The sequence below is a fragment of the Oculina patagonica genome, chromosome 11 (genome assembly GCF_052425735.1).
Source record: "Oculina patagonica isolate OP01 chromosome 11, crgOcupat, whole genome shotgun sequence".
Taxonomy (NCBI): Eukaryota; Metazoa; Cnidaria; class Anthozoa; order Scleractinia; family Oculinidae; genus Oculina; species Oculina patagonica.
Window position 1 is genome coordinate 17,776,605 of NC_135768.1, and position 16,170 is coordinate 17,792,774.

The 16,170-nt window shown below is 36.5% G+C and overlaps 1 protein-coding gene across 1 annotated transcript in view; it reads right to left on the reverse strand.

The window, feature by feature from the left end:
- The window catches only part of LOC144629503 (uncharacterized), a 317,369-nt gene that overhangs the window by 92,692 nt on the left and 208,507 nt on the right, over positions 1-16,170 (reverse strand). The window lies entirely within an intron of this gene.

The window sequence follows — 16,170 nt, forward strand, 5'->3', positions numbered from 1 at the left end:
TTTGACAGAAAAGGTAATTGTATCCCTTTCGCATAACTAAAGTATAAATACTGCATCCCTTTCTTAAATTTTGTACTTCTAGTGTGAAAACTTCTATTAATTAGTATAATTCGCAAGCCTTACTTTTGCCGGACTGGTCACCGCGATGCCGCACTTTTGAGTCGTGTAACAAAGGAAGTTTCTTCTTCTCCCCCACCTCTCACCCCCGGTCTGTGTATATTGCGGAAAAGGCATTGTAAATGCCTAAATTATACTTGTTCTTACCTTATACTTCAACGCGTGAAACACCTACTAGTTTAAGTAACTCCAGCCTGAAAAGGTATCCTTTTAGGACTGAGCCTCCCCGTTTAGTCCACTTCTGGGACTACCCTAGGCCTGAGCGTTTAAGGCTAAAATATCACAGAAAAATGATTGACGTACATGTAATTAAATCTTTATGGCTTTTATTTAAAGTTTGAATTAAGTGAATTAATACTAATGGGATGGAAACGGGAAACTTTAACATTTTCAAAAAGGTTGCAATATTGGCTCACCAGTCGTAAAAGCAAGTGTCGCGGGTATTAGGTTTCTTCAAATGCGATGTGACTCGATTTTTGTGACATGAAACAGCAGATAATGTTTGGATAAAATTTTCGCTTATTGTTTAATAAAATTATAATCTCAGTGTTTCTTTTTTCTACTTCTAGTTTTAACAAAGCGCTGTCGGTTTTCTAAATTTATTTGCCCTTGCCGATCCCAACGAGGGTCGACAAGGATCAAAGGGAAACATCTAAAATTAATCACTGTTTTCTTCTCTTCCCAAACTCTAAGCCTATTTACCCGACGTTTTAAGGTCCCTTATAACAAGTAATTGCTTCTAAAAGTTAGAACACGTATACGGTATGGTACCCTGGTATTACTTTTACGTTTATACATAGACATGTTTAGTACGATTGTTAAAAAGATATTCAGCTAATTTGCTGTTCAATTCAGTTATTTTTAATCATGTTCATAATTATGTAAATATGGTCTACTTTAAAAGACCACTGACTTGAGTTTCAAGTTCTTAGTTTCCCTTACGTAATAGTTGTTTTAGCAATCGCTTCACTGCATTACGCATATCATTCATCCTCCAAAGGTAAATGACAGGGTTGAGAGAAGAAGACAAAAATAAAAACATCACCGATACTGTAAACATCAACGGTAACTGAGACTGACCGTACAATAAATGAAGTATAGCGAAGACAAAAAGGGGCAATACGGTTATGTAGAATGTTCCTAAAATATACAGGATTGTGATTACTGACCTCTGGTATTTAGCCAAGTTTATTGCGCACCAGCAAGATTGTGGACATTGCTTACTTGCATAAATTTGCTTTTGTTGACGATAAATGTTCCGGAAAACTTTGAAATAAGCGATCGATGTGGTAGTAAGGAAAAACAGTAAAATGACTATTATAAAGATATTCAAGGCGATTGGATGAGATTTAATTAAGATATATAAAAAGATAAATTCTGTAACTGGTATGAGAAGAAGCGACACCACAAGCACGATGAAAAAGCTTCGTCGCACAGTTAGCAGAGATGGACGAGCTATGTGCAGCCATCTTTCAACGGACATCAGTGTTATAAGTAAGAGCGTCAAAGAGGTAAAGTAGGCACCGCCTCCTCCAGCAATATCTTTAGCATAAGTGGAGAAGGATTGTTGGTTGTTCACTTGCTTTGGACTTACTAAGCAGATCAGTATGGTTGCAGAATGAAAAGGCTGGGCGATTAGTCCTGTGCAAAGCCAAACCACACAGGAAAATATATGAAGGTGTTCTGAGAGACCGGTTTTTCCAAATTGCTGCTGCGATTAAGGCATTTCCTGCCACTGCTACTGGAGACAAAACGGTGATGATAATCGTAGTTGAAAGGGCTACCGCGTAATAAACAGATCTGTGGCTTTCTGTAGTACGGTACCAAAAGCAATCTTTAAAGGAACCGTTTGTAGGAGACTCAGTCACGTTATTAAACATGGCGCGCGGTCATCTGAGGCTAAGCGAAGAACTGGCATATTAAATATGACATCGTTTCACCTTTAACTTTTGAGAATGTAATAGGAGCAGAGAAAGCTCAATACACAGTTCCGTTAATAATAAGTTAAGTATCATCTTCAATACGACACATTTAAAGTTGTAGTAGAAGATTATTTTGTTATTTGTTTGTTCTAATGCAATTTTTTTCGAGATTAAGATACTATCAGATTCGATTAAATGCTCGCGAGAATAGAAAAGATTAGAACATTGCTAACAAGAATTTTAAAAGGTACCAAAGGAAGGGTAAGGTGAAAAACAAATACCGACGTTAACTGAAGCTTATAGAGTTAACGTGCAAAAAGTCAAACCGTTGTTTTTTGTGACGATGTTAACGTTTTGACGGCAAAACGTGGCACAGTTATTTGTAGTAAAATCAGTTACTTTGCTCAGTGAGCGTGGCTATTTTCTCAGGCTCAGAAAAACATAAATGTCATCGCTTGACTAAGAGTTTGAAATAACATAAATTGTGCAAATAATCCTTCATCATCAATGTAGACTAATCTTTGAAGGATGCGATTGCCATAGATGCTGATTATCAAATACTTATTCAATTAATCAATTCGGATAATGAGTGAGTATATAAAATGTTTACGTCACCATCACAGCTGCTCCTCAGAAATAATACATTTGCTACGTGATCCATTAACAACCGTGAGGGTTTTTTGTTTGAAACTAAAAGAAACCGCACATTTAGAGCTAAATAACACCCGGAAACATGCATAAATTGAATTGAATTGAGCAAAGTATTTTTACTACTAATGGGTGTGGAAGAAAAAAATACTGACAGGCTAAAAGACAGCTCCGAGACGTGGGGCTATACGCTGCGAGCAAAAATATGCGATCCAAAAAAGCCGGGCTGAATAGGGTTTAATACTCCAATACATGATTTGAAAGGAACTATGTCACACAATTTTAGGCAATTGAAGCATTGACCAACTGGTCATAGAAATAACTGAAATATTACAATTACGGTTTAAAACGGCAGAAAAACTAAAAAGGAACACAGAAAGGCCAAAAAGCGGAAGGGATGGACAAAATTTGAGAAAATTTTAAAACACTGATTGCGTTCAGGTAAACTTGAAAAACGGCGGCCCGACTGTTTTCAAGTTTATCTCAATTTGTATTAGGAATTAATTCATGTTACGTGCACGCGTATTCACAATCATAAGTAACTGTGTTGACCCTGTTTCGCTGTTGACGTTTCCTTCAGATTTTATAAACACTTTTTGCTCAGTTCTGACATAATTGAAATTGAATTTTTTTTTTGTTGTATACAATTCTCCTTGTGATATTTTACTTTTAAACCAATGGGACTTATTAGCTATTTTAATTACATCCTAGCTGGATGTAGTTTGTCTAATGTAAGCTAGAGCATATTGTATTAAAAGATAAAAATAGGTCACCAAGGGTGACATGAGTCTAATGCCGTATGGCATAGTGATACAGATTGCGCGGTTTTCGTAAGCCGGTTAAAATTGGTTAGAGGTTTGTGTTCGGGAGTTTAATTTAAAATGCTTATAGCAAGCTAGGGGCATCGTGGATGATTATGGATGAAAACGAAACAGTCATAAATGTTATATGCTTCACAAAATTTAAAGTATGAACATGAGTTGATGTTACTTCTTCCGTATTGTCCGTAAAAGCAGAAACGATTAAACATTTGGACAAGATTGCGTGACGATTTACAAAAAGCATGTTCATTACAACAAGGGTTGAAGAACTTCACATCGTTTTCTTTCAGATTTTTCACCATTTTGATGATGACTCTTGAAACAGATTTTGCAATAAAAGCACTTGAAATAGTGACTGTTACTCCATTGTACTGTAAGCACTTAGTGACAGATTTTCCTAAAAACGGGTGTAAATGCTCACGTCAATATAATGATGACCTTTTGAACGCTGGAAACTAGGCAATTATTATCGAGCTACCATACACAGGAGCGAAGACTGTTTATCATGATGTACAAATTTCGCGAATCATCACTTCCATATCAATGTAACCATTTTATGATTTTTCTAGCTGTAAGAAGAACTTAAGATCTCTGAGAGTCGTGAAAGCATGAAATTCGATTTCAGTGTATGGCAAAGGCCGGGACAGTGTAATACTGCAAAGCGGCCAAACAAACGCATTTTGATTTAGTCGCGTAACTTGATTTACATTTATCCATGTACATCTTTTATTTTTGAAGGTTTTTGTTTGCACTGTAAAGAAAAAATTGGTCAAAATTCGAATGACTTAAATACAAAAACCGAGGTAAAGTTTTCTATTTTTTAAAACAAAATAAATATTTGGTCGCATTGTGTAAATAAACGCGAGTCGCCGTCGAAATATTTTTTCTCAAAGACGTCTTGCTTTTTAAGCAAGACGAAAACACAAGTGCTTAACTGAACTGAAAACGAAGATTTATTTTCACAAAAAGCTTACAAATGTCTTAACTGGAAAATTATTTCGTCCTGTTCAAGTGTTGAATAATCGTGACTTGAGAAAGAACTTTTAATTATGCGTGGGAACACGTGTCGCTGATTGGCTGTTTTTAATTGAAACTAATCGTGCGTGTCCGTACGGAGTCCGTTCTTGCAGCTGATCATTGTTTTCTACATTACAGCGAACGATTATCGATCCCGAACCATTCCCTTTGCTTTTTCTTAGTGTTTTGCCCCTCCTGTTATTTGTTGGACTTTCATTGTTTAATTTCAATCCTTTAGATTTACAGTTAGTTTCATTATGTCTTCGTTCCTATCATCTTCCCTCAACCCTCTTATTTACCTCTGGAGAATGAAAGACATTCGTAACGAAGTGAGGCAATTGCTGAATCAACTTCTCTGCAAAAATACGTAGTAACTCATTTGACTGACTTGCGTACTTGTAAAGAGCACGAGAGTGGTATTCTGTAGAAAATACAACTTGCGCGTGTTTTGCGTTGAAGAAGTAACCATCAACGAAGAATTACGTGGAAAGACAACTGATGGATGTCAGTTAAGAGAAGAAGGATGAATCGGATCGATCATCTCGTTATAAAAGGATTGGGAATAAAGAAGACGGCGACCAAGTGGAGATTGGAGAAATCAAGAGTAATTTATCGGATTGGAACTTGGATAATTTGAACAAAATGAAGACCTATCATTATCATTCGTGGATATCCGTGATGAAATGTTTGTTGGTGTTTTTTGCCACTGTCATGGAGAACACAAACGAGAAATTGTCGGCCTTGAAACAATGTAAATGTTAATGTTGCGTATAGTGGTCATGCAGTTAGCTTCAAATCTCAAGGAAACAGCTAGTTTACAGGCATGCGACAAAAACAAAAGAAACACATATTTTACGTGAACATAACATTTAAAAGTCCAAACTCGGAACTGTGCAATAATTATCAGAAATGAAGATAGCAAAACATAATGGTAGTCTCTTCAGTAACAGGACGAAAAAATTACAGACAGGACTATCTTGCAACCACCAGCATCATTTCCGTTTTAGAACAACCCCGCCAGTCCTGATAGTTAGGTATAGGCTATCTATATCGGCTATCGGCAAGTTTGTTACCGCTCGTAATCCGTCTTTATCCTTCCCAATCGCAACTATCGGAGCTTAGTTTCAGTGTTTTTCTTTTTTAAAAAACAAGAAAAAAAGTTGGTTTTAACTTTTTTCAATTTGAAAGTGATGTTGTGCATCAGAAAAAATACATTAAACATCGTGAAATAGCTGCCATAGCTCCTTTATAATGTATTTCAAAAATATCTTTCAACAAATTAATAGTGAGTATAACTAATCAATTAAAATTATCATTGTACATGTACGAGTTCCATAGCGAACTCACCACCCTATAATAATCGGGCAGGTGGTTAATATGCTGCACGCAGAAAATATGAGTTCCATAGGAAACTCGCCACCCTAGTAAGACATAATTATCGGGTGCGTGGTTAATATGCTGTACTCTGATAATATGAGTTCCATAGGGAACTCAATACCCTACTAAGACATAATAATCGGGCACGTGGTTAATATGCTGTACTCAAATAATATGAGTTCCATAGGGAACTCGCCACCCTAGTAAGACATAATTATCGGGTACGTGGTTAATATGCTGTACTCAGATAATATGAGTTCCATAGGGAACTCATCACCCTAGTAAGACATAATTATCGGGTACGTGGTTAATATGCTGTACTCAGATAATATGAGTTCCATATGGAACTCACCACCCTAGTAACACAGAATAATCGGGCACGTGGTTAATATGTTGCACTCGGATAATATGAGTTCCATAGGGAACTCACCACCCTAGTAAGACATAATAATCGGGCACGTGGTTAATATGCTACACTCAGATAATATGCGTTCCATAGGGATCTCACGACCCTGGTAAGATATAACAATAGGGATTGTGCTTAATATGCTGCACTCAGCTAATTTGACTTCCATTGGGAACTCACCGCCCTAGTAAGACATAATAATCGGGCCGTTGGTTATTATACTGCACTGAGATAATACGAGTTCCATAGGGAACTTACCCCACCCTAGTAAGACATAATAATCCGGCACGTAGTTAATATGTTGCACTCAGATAATATGAGTTCCATAGGGAACTCACCACACTAGAAAGATGTAATAATCGGGCACGTGGTTAATATGTTGCACTCAGATAATATGAGTTCCATAGGGAACTCACCACACTAGTAAGATATAATAATCGGGCACGTGGTTAATATGTTACACTCAGATAATATGAGTTCCATATGGAACTCACCACACCAATAAAACATAATAATCCGGCACGTGGTTAATATGCTACACTCAGATAGGATGAATTCCATAAGGAACTCACCACCCTAGTAAGACATAATATTCAGGCACGTGGTTAATATGCTACACTCAGATAATATGAGGTCCATAGGGAACTCACCACTTAAGTAACACATAATAATAATGTTGTATTATTGTGCAAAAAAAAAAACAACAACAAATAAATAGTGGGTACAACTGATCTATTTACTTTATCATTGCATTATTGTGCAAAAATAATAAAATAACGTTTCTAACATCGGTAAACAATTGAACTTTAAATGCTACATATATATTTAAATTTACGTAAACTGGACTCCTTTATTAGCTATACAAAAGTAACTTAAAGACATTCGACTTTGTAGAAGGATAAATACAGGAAACGAAATAATAAACTTGTTGACTGCATTGTTGTTAAGAGATACAAGGTAATTATGAGAAGGAAAAATGTAAGTTGCAATTGTCATAATACGTTCGAGCCGAGCATTCTTCAGTACCCAGTTTCTGTTTTGGCCGGTTGACAATTTGAAGCAAGGATATTGCGGTCCTGTCAAGATCTATTAACAAAAAGTTATGGCCAGTTGACAGTATTTAATCAATATTTTGCCGTTTGACAATTTTCAGAGTTTTTAAAGTCGAACAATGTAGCCGTTAGTAAGTTTTAAGTGCGCACGTAGGTGTCGAATCATGATTTTGACAATCCTAATCTTGGGCCATTTTTCAGTTTGACAGTGTATCTGGGATAAAACTAACGAAAAACGTTTCGATGTATTCGTGACGCCATAATCAAGTAATTATCTTCGGGCCATTTTATTACGGATTCGTCAAGGGACAACAATTCAATACCGAGTACCGTGTTCCTAGCCCAACAAGTATCCAATTTCCTCGTTTTTTTTCTTTGGTAGTGCTTGGCGATATTATTTATTTATGTTGATTAACCTTTTTCACAATGTGCGGGGGGGGACGTACCCGTTGCAACCCCTCCCCCCCCCCCCAATAAGTGAAATAAGTGAAATGCCTGCTCCATACCAAAATAATTCCAAACAGAAAGTTAAGCCCCTAAAATAAATGACGTTTGTGTCCGTTCAAAAGATAGAAATGAACTAAGATGCAAGTTACAATATATACATGAACAGACATTTTACTTATGCTTAGCAGGTGCTAGTCACATTTTGATTAGCCCCCTTATAAGTTGTCAGTTATTTATCGTTACATACCCTTTACAAGGATTTACAATCAAAGCCTAACTTGCACTTCTAAATCGCCCTTCCTACAGGGTACTTTACTTAATAATTGTTTCACTCCAGCGCGAATATCTTTCATTCTCCAAACGTAAAGGAGAGGGTTAAGCGATGAAGACAAGAACAACAGCAGCATTGTGAACTGAAAAGGCAAATGTAAACCAGCGTGATCATCTAAATACACAAACAGTCCAACCATGACAGTATCGGGCAGGTAACAGATGTAAAATAAAGCTAAGATATATAGGATCGTGAAAACGGATCTTTTGTATTTTGCCAAGTCTATCGCTGGTTGGCCACAATTTCGAGTCTGTTCAGTTGCCTGGACTTGTTGTTGGTGTTCACGTATGATATGAAAAACTTTGTAATAAGCAGATGTTGTGGTGATAAGGCAAATCAGGAAATATATAAAAACTGCGATATTCGGTCCATGTCCGTGACTCCCTTTATGGGCGTCTAGCAATCGAAACAAGGCGAGTGGTATAGGAAGGAGCATTTGGACAACAACCAGTAAACCAGCTCGACGTCTTGTAATTAAGGATCGACGAGCCATGTGCAGCCATCTTTCAATCGACATAAGCGTTATAGCCAACAATGTGACAAACCCGAAGTAGTTTCCACTAGTAATGGTAACAGCAACTGCAGTCTTAAGGAAAGATGAACGATGGCTTTCTGTATCCAAACAGATACAGTAGACTGCAACATAAAAAGGCTGAGTTATGAGTCCTGTGCAAAGATCGGTTAGCACCAATCCACAGAGTAAAATGTATGAAGGCGTCCTGAGCGACGGGTTTCTCCAAATTACCGCCAAAATCGTAGCGTTTCCTGCCACTGCTAGCGGTGACATAATGGCGACCATAATGGAAATTGTGAGTGTCGCTGCCTTAACAGCAGTACTGTGATTTCGTGGAACACCGTCGATGTTGCAAAAGTTAAATTCGATAGAACGAAAATAAGGCAAACAAGTGGTATTGTTGCACATAATAACTGCTTTTTCTGAACGATGTCGGCGATAGTAAAGAGCAAAAATGAGCAAGCCAACTAGCAAAGAAGGATTCTCCACCAATATTTCGAATGATCTTTTTTAATTTTTTGAGTGAATTTTGATTGGTCCAAAAAATGTTTTTACTGGAAGAACGATGACCTCGATTTCATTTCTGATATCTTATCAGTGCTATCTACATGCATATAGTAATACATGGCTAGTGTTGCACGAAAGGGTTTTTATCATTAATTGATCTCATTTGTCAAGAAATAACTCTTTTCCAGTGTGAGTTATTAATTTTTCAGGAAGGTTCTTCTTTGACTTGAAGACTAATTTATGGTTCAAAACTAACAAAAATGTATTGAATAGCTTCAAAATAACGGCAATATAAAATAAATTTACTTGACGACTGACAAAAGGGCCTCAGGTCATTTCCTATTGCTATATTGACAGTCAAAACTTTACTTTTCTCAAAACGGCGTTATTGAACTTCTTTCTCGTTGCTTTGTACAAAAGCCTTTTTAGCAGTGTGATTAATGACTTTTTTGATTGATGTATTTCATGAACACTGCTGCAACAAATTGGACCTAGCCCCATTTCTGATTATTTCAGATAATGAGAACTTCCGTTGTTTCGAAGATAATTTTAATGAACTTTCGTTTATTTGCTTTAAAGTACAATAACCCTTTTAGCAGTGTTATTCATAACATTTTTCTCCAGGCCCAAACTATATACTCACAGCTATCTACAGATGATCAGCACCACAAACTGAACATATACTTTAATGGAACCATTATGACAGCATAGCTGCAAGGATGTTTTGAAAGTAATTTCAAAAATAATGATAATATAGTAGGAGTAATGTTTATTAATTTTCACCACATTTGCTTTTAAAAACAATCCCTTATTCACTTTCTAAAATGGGCAAGTGAAAAAATTTGTTCACCAGATTATACGTTTTTAGCCTAAGCTAAACATAGTTTTTAAAAACGATTTTAATTTTAATTAAGATTCCTCACTGTATTTACGCCAACAATAAAGAGTGGTCGAAAGCTTGTGGAAAATTACTTTTGTTAAATTGAAATAAACTGATTCCTATGAATAGCAGAACAATAGAACACAGCTCTGCAGATGACTGTTGACATAATGTGAGCTTAGATGGGTTTGAATATTATTAATAAGTATTTGATAATTGCATCCCTAGGGTTGAACTTATGTTTTAATTGAAATCAACCAAGGAATCAGATTTTTTTCGAAAGGCTTAGAATGAAACCAGCTGAAGCCATGGCAAATTTGACGACTTGCTCTCAGCCAACAGATTATTACTCCGCTTGTAGTTTAGACGTCGAGGGAAGAAAATGCCATGTTTATTTATGTGCATTATCTTTGTCGACTTGCACCATCATCGCTGTTTTATCACCGGTGGCAGTAGCGGGAAATGCGCTGATTTTGACGGCAATTTGGAAGAAAACGTTTGCGAGGACACCATTCCATATTCTTCTGAGTGGATTAGCATTCACTGATCTGTGTACAGGACTCATTGCTCAGCCTTTCTTTGTTGTAAACACATTTTGGTACTCAGCAAATCCGGGGATTGCCAGGGAAAAGCCAGTACTCGTTATAACACTGCGAGTAATTGGCGACGTGAGTGCCACATATTCTGTTGCCGTCACAATTCTTCTTATAACCCTTATGTCCATTGAACGATGGCTGCACATGTCTCGACGATCCTTGGTTACATCGCGTCGTGGATGTTTTACTGTTGGCGTACTGTTGCTCCTACCCGTTCCTCTTGTTGTTTCTCGCGTTTTAGGTGGAACCATTAACGAAAATTATGTAGATGGGTGGTGGAATACTGCAATAGTTACGTTAATGCTTTCTTGTTATATTACCACAGCATTCGCCTACTTTAAAGTTTACCGAATTATTCGTCAGCACCAGCAGCAAGTACAAGCACATGAAACATCTCCGAATTTTGGACGACAAGCAATAGACCTGGCGAAATACAAGAGATCTGTGGCTTCGATGTTGTATATACTTTTGTTGTTTTCTCTGTGTTTCTTACCTCTTACTATCTCTGCTGGAGTGGCTCTTATTTTAGGTTACAATCCAGAACTATTTGCGGTCAGTATATTGACATTGTTGCTTTTATTTTTGTCTTCTTCAGTCAACCCATGTCTTTACGTTTGGAGAATGAATGACATTCGTAATGGAGTCAAACAGTTATTTTGTCGGGACAGCTAAAAATATGTCAAAAAGCTCATTAATGTTAGTTCACTGTGCTCATTCTTGAATCGATTTTAAAACAAGGTTTCATTTTGTAGCTCACGGATTACAAATGGCATTATAAAATTCTCGTAGTAGTTTGTAGGGTACGATTATCCCTCACCGTAAAATGTAAATAAAAATTAAAATCTGCGTCTTGATAGAAATTTTTTGAGGGTAAAGATTTTTAAAAGCGACGTTTCGAATGGTAGCCTCTAATTCTTTATGTTTAATGACCTCTGCTTTGATGTTAATATGTAAATGAATCCATATGTTAGAAATTGCATTAAAACTGTACTTACTGTTTGTTCACTAAGCAACTGTGAACTTATTAAATGGGACTTTACGTTCGCAATGTGCGCTTATAGGGACTTTATGATATGGCAAATACGAAGGACGGAATGAACACGTGGACTAAAAATGGTTGCTTATAGCCATCCCCCCCCCCCCCTCTTAAAATATCCTCGAGGAATATACAGTGGTGGCTACCACTTTCCTCTCCAGCTACGTTTTTCTGATATGCCATTACCAAATGTGGACAACATCTCAGTTTCGTTTTCAGTTGACTGAAATATATTCTATAATACAAGAGACCTAGAAACTGGAAGCTTCCATACGAGAATAAATAAAATAAATCGTCTTTATTTTACGAGGGTAGCACGTAACAGTCTTTCGACTTACAAACCTGTGGCCCTCGGATTTCCGATCGAATTGGAATTCAGTAGTGTTGATTTTGTGGAGAGAGGAAAAGCGGAGAACCCGGAGAAAAACCCTCGGATTTCCGATCGAATTGGAATTCAGTAGTGTTGATTTTGTGGAGAGAGGAAAAGCGGAGAACCCGGAGAAAAACCCTCGGAGCAAGGACGAGAACCAACAACAAACTCAACCCACATTAGACGCCGGGTCCAGGAATCGAACCCGGGTCACACTGGTGGGAGGCGAGCGCTCTCACTACTGCGCCACCCCTGCTTCCTCGTTAACTTTTCGTGGAAGCAAATTTTGGTTAACAAGAAGTCGTATTCTGGAATCAGTTCCATTCTGCAAGTTATATGCTTTCTAAGATTTCTATATAAATCAAATTTCTTCAAACTGTGTTTTTGTTGGTGTTGAATAAAAAACCATATTCCAAATCAAATCTGAGCTTCATTTAATCAATCAGCCCAATATGTTTCATTCCTTCACAGAATACCTTCTGATAATATTAATGTATTGCAAAGCACACAAGTGTTGAGGATAAGGAGAAGCAGCAATTAAGAAATCGCAATGGATCTTGTTTTTTTTTTTGGATTTTTGGATTTCGTGATTGAAAAAGTTTATATTCACCCAATATGGATTTTGCTCTACTTTTAATGCAAACAAATAAAACCAATGCTAGTTCTAGTTTCATCTCTTGCAACGAAAATGAAATAATTTAGTGATTAAGTTTTTGTGCGGCACAATTCGTTTATGCTCAATTTTCATATTGAGCCTGCTTTCCAGATCATTTGCAAAGCCTTTTATGCTGAAATCAATTACCGCTCCATGACAGTAAAGAGTCTACAAACTAAATTAATTTTCAGCGAAGGTCTTGTCAGAATGAGTTTTGGTCAGCCTGGGCTACCTGTTGATAATAGTGCTGTAATCGAAACAAAGTATATAAAATTAAACCGTAGGAATCCAACTGTAGCTAAGTTAAACTTCCAAAACTGCCTGCTTTTAAAAAAGTGCTTTTCCTTGCAAGAACGGAGTAGTTTATTTCATCAATTTTTTAAACAGCTGAAGAACTATCGGGCGTCTTTTTAAGGGATAACATGTTAGGAATATGAACGTCAAAAAATAAATTTAAAAAAGTTTTTGTTCTTAAAAATGAATCAAGAGTACAATAATTAAAGTGATTTCTGCATTTCATCAGCTGTGCATCGATGGGACTTGTCGTGCAAGCAGTTTATTGATCTTACGACGTCGTTGGTGTCGTGTATATAATATATAGTACAGCATATACTAATTTCATCACAATCCACTTTTTTAAACAATTCGTTGTTCGTTGCTCCCCAGGGGGGCAACGAACAATAACGTCAATGCAACTTATTAGAATTCTGCAAACCTTGCAAAATCCATCATTCTCTGAAGAAGACCGCAGAAGGCGATCGAAAATTTAGAGTATCCTTTTATATTTTTAGATCTGTTTAAACCATTTTTATATTTTTTAAACAATGTTAATATACATATATTACAATATTACATATTCCAATATGGAATGGATCCAATTACATCATACAATAATAAACTACAAAAAGTGTGATCCATTTTTCTGTCCCTAACTCAAAAGCGTCATTGACAGTTTGCATGGCTAGTGTCACATATGACCCTAGTAAATGACCAACAGCTCGCGAAAGTTCATTTCCGCGAAAGGTCAATGCGTTCAAACTCCCACTGGAGACACATGTTTTTGTCTCACACAAAAAATATACTCACGTCTTTGTTATTCTCAATTTTCTGTGCTCTTAAATTATCGTTTCTAAATGAACAAATCTCTAGAGGAAAATAAACTGAGTAAGATCAACAAATTCAAAACAATAGTCTTCGTCGATTGAGGAAACTGGGAATCCTGAAAATTATTTAGGCGTTAAAACTATAATGAATAAACTGCTAATACAAAGTCCTCTAGTAAGTTAACATGATTTTCTTTAGCTATCGCTACAGAACAACTGTTTAACACCAGTACGGATATCATTCATTCTCCAAACGAAAAGAACTGGGTTGAGTGACGAAGAAATAAATAAAAGCACCACAGATACCCTGATGGCCACAGCTGTTTTAAAAGTTATTGGTGCATTTATTAACACTCCAGTCGAGACATTATAAGGTACGAAACACAAAGAGAAAAGCAAAAGAATATACAACATGGAAGCCACAGATTTCTTGTACTTCGCCAGGTCTATTGCTTGTCGGCCAAAATTCTGGGATGTTCCGTTTGCTTGGACTTGCTGTTGGTGATGACGAATAATTCGGTAAACTTTGAAATAGGCGAATGACGTGGTAAGATAGCAAATGAACATCAGTGTCATAGTCGTTATATAAATATGTTTTTCATAAGTTCCATCTTCGTCCACTAAAACGCGGAAAATAACCGCTGGAATGGGAATCAGTAACAATGTGATAACAGTAAAATATCCACGACGCGATGTAACTGAGGGTCGTCGAGACATGTGTAACCATCGCTCAATGGACATAAGTGTTATTAGAAGAAGCGTGATAGAAATAAAGTAGATGGCACAGCTGTCGCCGATTGTGCTTATTGTAACGTAGTCTACTATAAGGTTTCCTTCGTACATCAAAGTGGCTGCAGCAATGAAAGGCTGAGCGATGAGTCCTGTACACAAATCGGTGAACGCTAATCCACTTAGAAGAATATGGAATTGTGTTCTCACAAACGTCTTCTTCCAAATTGCCGCCAAAATCAGCGCATTTCCAGCCGCTGCTACCGGTGATAAAACAGCAATGATAATAGAAGTCGAGAAAAAAAGATTGTAATAGTGAGATTCGATCTCAGGCCTATTATCATCCACTGAGTTACAAGGTTTGGAAACATTTTTCAGAGGGAAGAAAGTCGTGTTACTGAACATGGTGTAGATTCTTTGACGAACGTTGAAAGATTAGCTTGGGTCAGTATACCTCGATGAGGTTGAACACAGAAGAACAGCTCTTCACGCTTTGTGTGAGTTGTTCATATTTGTCGCTATTTTCAACTAAAAGTAGTGTGAGGGACATATAATTGCACCTGGTGACATTTCAATTATGATTGCTTTTTATGATTTTTGTCATTACCGCTGACTTTATTAATATAATTAATTTTTCATTCAACTTTTTTAATTGTTTTTTCTTGCACTGAAAACATGTTTGTTTTCTTACAGTTAATTACCTATCCGAAAGTATAAATACTAAATTGATTTTAACCATGACGTACTTGTAGTCCAGTCTTCGATCGCTGGCAGAATTGAGTGAAGGAGGGGGGATATCGTGTTATTGATCATGATTAGTTTTTCCTGATAAACTGTGTGAGGAGAATATGTCTTTACAACGAAATGAAAAAGTTGTTTTGTTCCACTTGTTAGAACATATTTTAATGTCAAATGTTTCACCTGCTGACTTTTTCTCAATGCTTTGTTATTATTTTTCGGCCCAGTTTTCTTTTTATTGGGATATCTTTTATATGATTATCAATATGTACAAAATAGATTAATTTTAAAAGAGAAGTCTGTTTATATTTTATTGAAGAGTACAAGTTTTGCATTGACAGCTTCAATTTCTTGTTTAGAACACCGTATATACATTTGCTTTTGTAAATTCTATGGAAGGCTACCAAAGTTTGCCTATTGGTGATGGGAGTAAAGTTTAGATAAAAGCTTTCTCGTCTTTAAGGACAGGTGACTTTTTGTATTGCGGTGTAGTTTTCTATCTTGTTTGTTGGACTAGTATGAAAAGATCAGGAGGAACGTTTGTTGCACTGTTTTTATTAATAAAATTGATGACAACGAAACAAAACACTACAGCTTTCTCTGATCCAAATTTATTTCACCGCACATATAAACATTCGCCAAAATTGCTTCACGATCGTTTCACTTACTGTAGAGATTTGTCTTCAATTTTCTATTTCACCCGGTTGCAGTTTGATTCGAAACACGTTTCTATCGAAATGATGCAGCTGAACTAATGCTATTTCTAGTTCCATTTCTTGCAATGAAGATCAATTTTGTCATGAAGTTTTTTGGAGGACAATCGGTTCTTTATTTAATTTTGTATTCAATTCTTATATCGAGTCTGGTTTCAATTACATAGACCTTTTTTTAACTAAAAGAGACT